Here is a 12,569-nt window from a genome sequence, read left to right as displayed (position 1 = left end):
AATAGAGGTTTTTGCTACATCTTTGTTGCTGTTGAACTCACTTCTAAATTTGTTACCTTCACTCCGTTACGCAAAGCTACTGCTAAATCTGTTTCGAATGCATTTGTAAAACAATTTCTATTTCATGTAAGGCATGTATTGAAAGTAATTTCCGACAATGGACCACAATTTCGTTCTGCTATATGGACAGTACGTTACGAGCTAGAAACATTTCTCCGATCTATGTATCCATGTATCACGCTTTTTCGAACTCTTCTGAACGACTGATGAAAGAAATTGGTAAACTGTGTAGAATATACTGCCATAAAAGACATATTGATTGGCAAACACACATACTTTCATTCCAGGATGTAATTAACTCCATACCAAATGAATCTACTATGCTATCTCCGACTGTTATATTGAAAAATGTTGAAACACCTAACAAAATTAAAGAATTAGTATCCTTTCCTACACCTCGTCGAAATAATTAACATTGCACTCAACAACATCAAAGGTGCCGCAGAGCGCCGAAGAAGAGAAAAAAAACAGGTTTGTACATGCCGTGACTTTCACGTTGGACAGAAGATATTAGTATGCACGCATTATTTATCCAACAGAGGAAAGAGTAGATGCAGTAAATTTGAGCTTCTATACGCAGGTCCTTACAGAATTAGCAGCATTCCTAACCCCAATGTAGTACATGTTGAAACTTTGAGAACCAGAAAAAGCAAAGGCAATCACAATGTCTCCAATATTAAACTCTTTATTGAATAAACACACTTTATGATTTATCACACTGTTATGCCATTTCCTGATATATATATGACCACTTATGCAATTATATTTATGTGACTACTTACTGGTAATGATAGTATTTTTCCTGGCAGGTGCCCGGCAAGGTCTCTTTTCTTGTCGTTATATATCAGACTGTGCACATTTTCATTTTTTGTGTATGTATGATTGTTTTTCTATCGTAAGTAGAATTTTTCTCTGTATGCACTATGAATTCTTTAAGATGTAACAAACGCCAATTGACATTGACATTTTGTCTTATGATATCTCAACATCTTGACTATTCTACATTTTTTGCTACTACATTATGATACTGTGTGTACATTTGATGCACTTGAAAACTGTCTATGTTTTTGACCTAACACGTTTTCTGTCATTCTATGCTGTATGCTTAATTATATCAGTAGAAACAAGTTTTTATTTAATGGGTATATGAATTAAATGCAAGATATTAATCCATATTCATCATTTTCAGAAAGCAATAACGTGTAAAAGAAATAAATGAAACAAACCACAGTGGCTTACTATGAAATGGAAGTTTAACCATCGGAATGAACGAAAGAAAATACAATACCTTGTCATGAAGAGTAAATGGATCAGAATTAATAAGCATTAACAAGAATATACTATACACAATGTATAGTAACAGTCTTAACTAATTATTTTTCTTACAGAATACGAGGCGATTGATGCAAACTGTCAGACACAACTACACATGTTAACTTTAGTGATGAAATATGCTAGAAGTAAGAAACTCTATACTATAGGAAGTAATGAATGATAATGAATAGTTGTATGATGTAAATGGTAATATGAATAATGAAGTTTTTCTTTGCAGATGATGATAATGATGACGTTTATATATTTACTGTTAGTTAAGAAACGCTATGTAGTTATTTAAGTATTTGTTGCAGTTCCTTTTGACAGCATGTCTAATGTCGCATAGCATAATAATAGAATGGTTGGGGGAAGACAGCTAGAGTACATACATATTGAGTACACGTTTCATTACCTGTTAATTCGAAGCTTGCTACTTTTCAGCATAATATACATTTTTTCTTTCAGCTCAATAACCCATTTGTAATTTTTCCAGGAGAAGCTTTTCATGATATTAATATGCTATAAGGATTTAGTTATTAAACCTGTTCTAGTACTTGCACCTTTTTGTATCCAGTTGTGTCTTATCGTTTATGAATGTGATCACATATACTGTATTCGTTTCATACCCTAGCTACAGCTGACTCATGACGAATGACGTTAATAATCTTTATTTCCAGCAATAAGTCAAAAGCAAATATTTTTATGCCTCAGCAATTAATTATCGATCCCAACGCAATTCATTGCTAGCACAAAACAATTACTACCAGTCCCAACTATTACTGGTATACAACTAAATAAAGCTACCAATTTAAGATATATTTCTAGTCCTAAATATAATGCAAATTTCTCTGGTGTATTGAATCCTTTATACCTATGTATTAGTGGACTACAGACCTTGAGTAATAGTTACAGTGTGTTACATTTTAAATATGTCCGATATCACTTGAATGACGAGTTCTGAGTAATACTGGATGATGTTTTGTAATAATGCAATGATGCTATAATTACTCTTCTAAGATGACTTGTGCATAAATGCAATGTCTATGATTACTGTAATGAGATGACATGATGCGAATAATTACTGTAACGAGATGACTTATGATGCCAATGATTACTGTAATATGATGGCTTGTGCATAAATGCTATGCCAATAAGTAACTCTTGTTTTGAATGATGATTTCTAAATAATGCATAAAAATGGTTTGTAACTGGCGAATGAGTGCCAATAATTACTGTAATGAGATGGTGTATGAATAATGTTGTGTAATAATCCATATATATATACTGCTTAAATGCTGTGTAAATAGCCAATGAATGCCAATAATAATTCAAATCGGTTGATACACTAGTGTAATTCTGAATTATGCCTAGAATAAGACTTAATGTCCTTCACCTTCTGACCTAGTTACCAGCAATTACTGCAATATCCGTTTGTCCTGTCCATCAGCATGATCACTGAGTACTATATTTGGTTTTTGCACTAATTGTAAGTTGATGTAAGAGTATGAATTCTACAAGAATGTGGTGTTGACATATCAAGCTGTCCACCACCTTGAATGATGGAGATGCTATTGTGGACCTACTGTTTGGTGTACCTAATGTACTATCAAAATGATAACATACAATATGAATACAACATTTCAGTGTCTTGGCTACACTGATAAATATTTCAGGGAAAGAGAACTTCAGATTGTCTCACTTGGTGTTGTGCTTCTGTAGAAATATATGGACTTGCAGTGCAGCTACGTGCAGCCTACTGTGCTACAACCATGATGCAATCCTTCCCATTCCTTTCCTAGTTCTTGTAAAATGGTAAAGACTTATAAAGTGCGTTTCAATTCTTGTAAAATGATAAAGACATATAGAGTGCGTGTGCACTTTATGTCATTTCTCGATATGGTTCAGTTCTTGAAAATTGTATAAATTTATGCAGTGCATGTGCATTTTATTTCATTTCGCAATATGTTTAAATTCTTGTACAATGGTAAAGACTTTTACAGTGTGTGTGCACGTTATTTCACTCCTTGATGTGTTTAAATCTTGTAAAAATGCTAAAGAGTTCTACAGTGCATGTGCACTTTATGTCATTTGTTAACATATTTTGTACTCAGTGCGTGTGCACTTTATTTCACTCTTCCATATGTCTAATTCATGTAAAAATTCTAAAGACTTATACAGTGTGTGTGCACTTTATGTCATTTGTTAATATATTTTGTACTCATTGCGTATACATGTTGTCATTTCTTAATATGTTCTGACCTCAGTGCGTGTGCACTCGATTTCATTTCTTAATATGTTCTGCACTCATGAATAGTGTTTATACACTATGACTGTAGACTCAGTTACTAAATACATTATAGAAAAAATTGTTGCTCATGGCAAGTCCAATTGACTCACCATCGCTGCCAAATTTGTTGCCCTTCCAGTTGAGGGTTATGTAAGAGGTCCATGATTAAGAAATTCGTTGCTAGCGCACTTGAGCATATGTAATTTCGATGGATTGCTCACATGCTGCCTGCGATATGTAAGCTAGAAGAGAATCTGAGACCAAAGAGCAGTATTGACTGCAGTAGGAACTGTGTAGCAGTAGGAGTTAGTTGTTGGTAGCGAGCAGTCGTGTCTGGTGTATCGTGTTGGCTGGGCCGATCGTGTGCAGCGATGGCGGAGCCTCAGCGTTGTAGGATAAGGTAAAGCAGCCTCGCGCATATATAGTATTGTGACATCAAGTTCCATGTAAATGTTTTAAAAATCTCTTAATAATAATCTTTCTCAAAAAAATTAACTTTTGACATTCATTCATTTCAATTTAAAGAATATACTAATTTCTCCAATCCATGGCCATCCCGATTATTGCAAAGAAAAATCAGTTGTTCTTTTTATACATGACAAATCTATCGGCCAGCATTGCGCAGAGCTGCGCCAGAAACATTTATTATAGGAGCAGATATATACGCGTTATCCGGCGACCTAATTGAGTTAAGAATTTTCAGTTTGTTCAGAATGATATTTCAGGGCCATGACGAAGCGCTGCTGACGTCCAAAATTCACCAGTTTAAATTCACAGTCAATTATTGAAAGGTTATAAGTGAGCCATAAATTTATTGAGAGATTAGTCACATTGTACTATCGATAGGTTTCGAAACTTATCTCTTGGGCAGTTACACTGAATGTGAATTATAGAATTATATTTTTTACTGTTGGGAGGTTATTAAATAAATGCACTCCGGGAAATTGAAATAAGAACACCGTGAACTGATTGTCCCAGGAAGGGGAAATTTTATTGACACATTCCTGTGGTCAGATGCATCACATGATCACACTGACAGAACCACAGGCACATAGACACAGGCAACAGAGCATGCACAATGTCGGCACTAGTACAGTGTATATCCACCTTTCGCAGCAATGCAGGCTGTTATTCTCCCATGGAGACGATCGTAGAGATGCTGGATGTAGTCCTGTGGAACGACTTGTCATGCCATTTCCACCTGGCGCCTCAGTTGGACCAGCGTTCGTGCTGGACGTGCAGATCGCGTGAGACGACAATTCATCCAGTCCCAAACATGCTCAATGGGGGACAGATCCGGAGATCTTACTGGCCAGGGTAGTTGACTTACACCGTCTAGAGCACGTTGGGTGGCACGGGATACATGCGGACGTGCATTGTCCTGTTGGAACAGCAAGTTCCCTTGCCGGTCTACGAATGGTAGAACGATGGCTTCGATGACGGTTTGGATGTACCGTGCACTATTCAGTGTCCCCTCGACGATCACCAGAGGTGTACGGCCAGTGTAGGAGATCGCTCCCCACACCATGATGCCGGGTATTGGCCCTGTGTGCCTCGGTCGTATGCAGTCCTGATTGTGGCGCTCACCTGCACGGCGCCAAACACGCATACGACCATCATTGGCACCAAGGCAGAAGCGACTCTCATAGCTGAAGACGACACGTCTCCATTCGTCCCTCCATTCACGCCTGTCGCGACACCACTGGAGGCGGGCTGCACGATGTTGGGGCGTGAGCGGAAGACGGCCTAACGGTGTGCGGGACCGTAGCCCAGCTTCATGGAGACATAGAGACAGACTGCAACCCTGTCTCACTCCCTTCTCGACCACAGTTTCCTTATCATGACCTTGTAGTCTCATAGCTGCAGCCTGGTTTGTGTCAAAGCTGTAAACAGCATTTCGCTCCCTGTATTTTACCCTTGCTATCTTCAGAATTTAAAGAGGAGTTTTCCAGTCCACACTGTCAAGAGCATTCTGTAATTCTACGAATGCTATAAGCGTTGGTTTTCCTTTCTTTAGCCTATCTTCTAAGATAAGTCGTAGAGTCAATACCCCCGCGTGTTGCCACATTTCTGCGGAACCCAAAGTGATCTTCTCCAAGGTTAGCCTCCACCAGTTTTGTTATTCTTCTCTAAAGAGTTAGTGCTCGTATTTTGCAACCAAGACTTATTAAACTGATAGATAGATAATTTTCGCACCTGTCAGCACCTGCTTTCTTTGGAATTTGGATTATTAAATTCTTCTTGAGGGCTGAAGGTATTTCGCCGGTCTCTCCCATTTTGAACACCAGATGGAAGAGTTTTGTCAACAGTGGCTCTCCCAAGGCTATCAGTCGTTCTGGCGGAATGTCGTAAACTCCTGGGGCCCTGTTTTGACACAGATCTTTCAGTGCTCTGTCAAATTCTTGCAGTATCGTATCTTCCCTCTCAAATTCATCTACGTCCTCTTCCATTTCTATAATACTACCCTCAACGTTGTCTCCTTTGTATAGACGCTCTATATACTCATTCTGCCTTTCAGCTTTTCCTTGTTTGCTTAAGACTGCTTTTCCGTCTGAGATACTGATAATCAAACAGTTGCTTCTTTTTTCTCCAAAGGCCTCTTTAATTTTCTAGTGGGCGGTTTCTATCTCCCCCCTAGTGAAAAGTGCTTCTAAATCCAAACATTTCTCTCCTAGCCAATCCTACTTAGCCGTTTTACACTTCCTGTCCATCTCTTTTTTTTAGGTGTTTATGTTTCACCTGCATCAATTTCCCCATTTTTTTATTTTCCCCTTTCATCAATTAAATTCAGTATCTTCTTTGTTATCGAAGGGTTTCTTCTAGGCCTTGTCTTCTTACCTATGTGATCCTCTGCAGCTTTACTATTTCATCTTTCAAAGCTACCCATTCTTCTTCTACTGTATTCATTTACCCTGCTCTAGTCAACCCTTGCCTAATGATCCTTCTGAAACTCCCAATAACCTCTGCTTCTTTCTACTTATCCAATTCCCATCTCGTTAATTTCATACCTTTTTGCAGTTTCTTTGGTTTCAGTCTACAGTTCACAACCAATAAATTTGGCCAAAGTTCACATTTGCTTCTGGAAAATTGTTGCAATTTAAAATCTGGTTCCGTTATCTCTGTCTTATAATTATATTATCAGTCTGAAACGTTCCACTGCCTCCAGGTCTCTCCCACATGTACAACCTTGTTTCATGGTTCTTAAACCACGTGTTACCGACGATTAAATTATGCTCTGGCAAAATTCAACCAGGCGATCTTCTTTTCTTCCATTCCCACAGTCCATATTCACTATTATTTTTCGTTCTCTTCCTTATTGAATTCCAGTTCCTCATGACAACTAAATTTTCGACTCTCTTAACTGTCCTAATAATTTCGTTTATCTCATCAAAAAAATTTTCAATTTTTCGACATCTGAGGAGCTAGTTGAATATAAACTTGTACTACTCTGGTACGTGTGGGATTCGTGACTATCTTGTCGGCGATTATACTTTTGCTATGGTACTCATAGTAGTTTACCTACATTCCTGTTTTCTTATTCACTGTTGAGTCCACCCCCCTGCATTGCCCCTACTTGATTTCGTATTTATAACCATGTTTTAACCTGACCAGAAATTCTGTTCCTCCTCCTACTGAACTTCATCAATTCCTATTATACGTAACTTCAACCCATCCCTTGCCCTTTTGAAATTTTCTGACCTACTTGAGCGATTAAGGGATCTAACTTTCAATGCTCCTTTCCGTAGAACGTCAGTTTTGTTCTCCCTGATGGCGACGCCCTCTTGAGTAGTCCTCGACTGGAGATCCGAATGGGGGACTATTTTACGTCAGTAATATATTACCCAATAAGAAGCCATAACCATTTACCCATGTAGCAGAGCTGCATGCCCTCAAACAAAATTAAGACTGTAGTTTCCCCTTGTCTTCAGCCGTTCGCAGTACCAGCACAGCAAGACTGTTTCAGTTGATGCTTCAAGTCCACATCAGTCAGTCATCCAGACTGTTGCCCCTGCAACTGCTGAAAATGCTGCTGCCCCTATTCTGCAGCCACACATTTGCCTGGTCTCTCAACACATACTCCTCAATCGTGGTTGCACCTATGGTACCGTTATCTGTATCGCCAAGACACGCAAGTCACTGCACCGACGGTTATGTCCATGGTACATTGTTGTTATGTCCCGATATTTTAAACACACTGTGGCTGAGGCTTTCCACCTGACGCAACAGTAACTCAGAGGACTTTCATTCATTTCTATTGCTGCGAAACCTTGCAATAGTACACTGTATAATTTCCTGAGCTCTTATATTCATAAAGCTGCTTCTCTTTTTCGCAAAGTCGTTTTTAAGTTTCCTGTGGGCTGTATCAATCTTTCCCTTAGTAAAATATAATACTAAATCCTTACATTTGTCCTGTAGACATTGCTGCTTAGCCATTTTGTACTTTGTATGTGTCTCTTTTTTAGATATTTGTATTCCCTTCGCCTGCTCCATTTGCTGCATTTTTGTTTTTGCTTCTTTCATCAATTAAATTCACTCTCTCTTATGTTCTCCAGCTCATCTGTAATGTAAGTAATTAATAATCTTTCAAGAAATTCATTTTCATTTCATGCAAACCTAGGTATTTCAGATATGTCACATATATTCGTATCTCTGTCTATATAAAAGTTTAACAACTGTCCAGCCGCGACAGTTCTTACACTACCTCAAACATCGTTAGCACTGACTATAGAAGTTTGTGGCTTATGAAGAGCTGCCTGAACATTGCACCCCTTCCTTCTTAACTGCCTACACGCACTCATTGTACTACATCGACTGATAGTAGTAGTTTAGAACTCATAAATGATTGCTTACACTGATCTTATGCGACGTTTTTAACAACCACCATCAACAGTGCCCACCGCTCTCTGTCGGTGGTTCTGTCTGGTCTTAGTTTAACTATGGTTGTTCCTTCGAATTTCCGTTTAGTAGTCACATCACCAACAGTCGACTTTAGCTTCTTTACAATGGCTGAAATGGCCCTGACAATTTTGTTACTGAGGTAACATCCAATGTGTAGTCCACATTTAAAGTAAATGACGTCTCCTGGCCGACTCATTCTGTTGTTACTGCTTCTCAACTTACAACACCCTATACTTCTAGTCATACTTTTGGTTCCACTATTCGTGATGTTTAATCGTCGATTCCGCATTATATTGAGGTTTCTGGATACTTTTGATCCTGTACTGCGTTTCCTCTTAACGGTAATGATACACCCACTCAAACATCACCATACAAGTAGACCTGTGCACTACAGAATGCCATGAAAGAAAATTATGTTATAATTTAACCAACGAAACCCAGAATGGCATATTGTGGAGATCCCGAAAGCTGTTGTCTCTATGGGCACAACAGACCAAGCTCAGTGTGTGTGAGTGTGCTACCGGTAAATGTCTGCCAATTTGAGTGATACAGTGTTGACTGTAAACATTTACTTTCAGCATTCATACAACGCATAAAACTTCCCAGTGCCGTTGATCAAAGGCAGTTGATCAGTGCACGGGGTCAGAAATTGCTGACTCGTCCAGCTCAGCAGTATCTATGGTGTATGTCGGTGGTTGTAAACTGCAGCTTCAGCAGTGTGGTGCCACGCAGAATGCCGACATGGTAGTCTGCAAAAGTCGCCTGCCTAGCCAAAACACTGGTAGCGTGGTACACTGCTTCACTGAGGTGTCCTCAAAGATCAGAGTTCGTGCCCACTCCACACAGGATAACAGGAGCCACGCAGAAGTACGCCTGACCTCCCATCAATAGACAGCCAAGAAACTGGTAGCCGCTCATAGGTACTGCGAGGTCAGCAGCATTAATGCACCACTCCTGGACACTATGTGTGGGCAGTAGATAGCAGAGTACCCCTCGACTGACTTCTAATGACGCTGGTTGAAGACGCTCAATGCTAAGACCAAATTTTGTTTTAATTTCACCCTCATACTTAACCATAATCTTCCACACAATTGTACGTATTTGTTGGTGTCAGAATAATCTTTTATTTTCTTGCATGTAAATAAGGATCACCGGCTCACCAAATTCAAATGAGGCTGGAAAAATTGTGGAAAAAGGCATTGCCTCGTGAGTCTGAATCATATGTGGATGGCTGATTAATCATAAGCCTGTGACACTCCTCACAGAGAAAACAGTCCCTGTATGACGATGGTTGAAGACTGTCAGTGCTAAGTCCACATATTTTTTTTTAAATTTCACCCTCATACTTAACCATAATCCTCCACACAATTGTACGTATTTGCTTGCATGTAAATAAGGAGCACCGGTTCACCAAATTCAACTGAGACTTACTTCGGAATAGGAAAAATTGTGGGAAAAGGCACTGCCCTGTAATTGTCAGTCCTATGTGGATGGCTTATTAATCATAAGTCTGTGGCACTCCTCATAGAGAAAACAAATATTGAATAAACATTCAGTCTTTCCATGTTACAATGACAAATCACACAGTTTTAATCATGATAGAAACAGTTAACAACAGAATACACTTAAACAGATCGATACCTGAAACAAAATTTTCAACACCAAAACAGAAGTTCACATGAAGAAACAACGTAATTATTTGAAACATGATAAAATTCGTATGTACCTAGGCAAGTGTCATTATATGATATAGTTATGTTCAATTTGGTAAATATTATATGCAAGTAGTGTCTTAGTTACACTACACAACCCCATATAATTAAATAGCTTCACAAGGAATGCAATGTTTTTCAAGTCAGAACTACATATACCAAAGCTTAAAGGACCACAAGTTTATGAATGTTTATGAGACTGAACCCATCTGATGGGTACTTAAAAGTTTTACCATTATGTTCTACGTTAAAATTAACCAAAATACACTCTCAGTAAAGTACAAATACTGCATAAAATTATATTTTCCCCTAAAATACAATTTAGAAGGATTTAAAATATACATATTGTCTGTGAAGATGCCATGTTGAAAGTGCACATTAAAAATTACAATGTTGAAAGGTCATATAAACATCGCTGGCTTGGGCAAAACCCTCTTTTCCTTACACGAAACGCTCTGTCTATTTGTCCGCCATGACAAATGAAACAGTACGATAAAGTCAATGTTTGCTGGCACGTAAGAGATCAGTTAGCTGAAGCGCGGTTCAGTCTGAGTGATTGATTTTAAAGTTTGTACCTGTAACTTCTCCACACATCAATGTTTGGCCATCAAGGGCTAGTCGTGATTATTGTGCATGGTCGCAGCTGGTCCGACCTACACAGTCACACTGTTCAGAGCTGTCACTTCTCTCGATTTGTTGTGCACTATCGTTCGTTTTCATTTATGCACTACAATTCTCATATGTCCGCAGCTCGTGGTCTTGCGGTAGCGTTCTCGCTTCCCGAGCACGGGGTCTCGGGTTCCATTCGCGACGGGGTCAGGGATTTTCTCTACCTCGAATGACTGGGTCATTTCATCATCATTGACTCACAAGTCGCCGAAGTGGCGTCAACTAAAAAGGACTTTCAATGCGGCGGCCGAACTCCCCAGCATGGGGCCTCCCTGCCAATACTGCCAAACGATCATTTCATTTCAATGTTCATATGATTATGACGCATAGAAATGTCTCACATCTAGCGAAATTCTATGCCAATAATAAATCTGTGAAACCGTCGAGCCTGTCTGTCTTTGAAGCAGCTAATCTCCAAAACTAATAGGCGCATTCTCATGGAGTTCTCGCAGGTTACTTGGGAATGGCTAGGAGTGCCGTTAAGGCTTTAGTGCAACAAAATTGGATCACGGAAAGAGTTGTCGTGATTCAAAGTTTTGCTAAAACTTTCTTCTCTGTTTGTCTGTCTGTCTGAACACGCTCTTCTACAAAACTACAACACTGATTTTTAAGGGCTTTCAATTGTAACTCAAGTGCAGCAACGGGCACCATATAGGCAATGTTTAATCAAACCTTGAGAACGGAAGAAAGATATTCGTACATATTATGAAAATGTATGTAGGTATGTTGCACATCTTCTTTGAAACCACTGAACCGATTTCAACCAAATACGGTACACATATCACATACTGTTTGGATAGAATAGCGGTGTCGATAAGCAGCACGTACCTATCAAAGAGATAAAGGCTGGAGTGAAAAAGACGTGTAGGCTCCGACATGCAAATACCCAGATTTTATTCAACCAGTATTAGAGATCAAGAGCACTTGGTGACTGGCTGAAAACTTTACTCGTAACTAAAACCATTACTCGATTTTTGTTGCAGATTATACACCCCCCTCGCCACCCACCCTCCCACACACACACACACACACAATATTAGTACATTTTCGCTGTTCATTTTTGCATAATTTATGAGTTCAACTGTATTACTTCTTTACTACTAACAATATTTGCGACACGTTTTGCAGTCAGTTTTCAAATTCAATCATTGTTCTACACTTAGTTCAGATTATATGACATCATAAACATTGATACCAGGGCAAAACTGCAGAATCATGCATTTATTGTTACTAACCCACTGTACAGCTTTCTACATCTACATCTACGTGATTACTCTGCTATTCCTAAAATAGTGCCTTTCACAGGATTCAACAAAGCACCTTGAAGCTGTCTCTCTACCGTTCCACTCTCGAACGGGAAGCGAGAAAAAAGAGCACTTACATTTTTCTGTGCGAGCCCTGACTTCTCTTATTTTATTGAGATGATCATTTCTCTCTATGTAGGTGGGTGCCAACAGAATGTTTTCGCAATCGGAGGAGAAAACTGGTGATTGATATTTCATGAGAAGATCGCGTAACAACGAAAAATGCCTTAATAATTGCCACTCCAAATCACATAACATGTCTGTGGCACTATCTCCCCTATTTCGCGATAACACAAAACGAGTTGCTCTTCTTTGTACTTTTGC

Source organism: Schistocerca gregaria, chromosome 4 (assembly GCF_023897955.1).
Source record: "Schistocerca gregaria isolate iqSchGreg1 chromosome 4, iqSchGreg1.2, whole genome shotgun sequence".
NCBI classification, from domain to species: Eukaryota; Metazoa; Arthropoda; class Insecta; order Orthoptera; family Acrididae; genus Schistocerca; species Schistocerca gregaria.
This window is presented reverse-complemented; position numbering follows the sequence as displayed.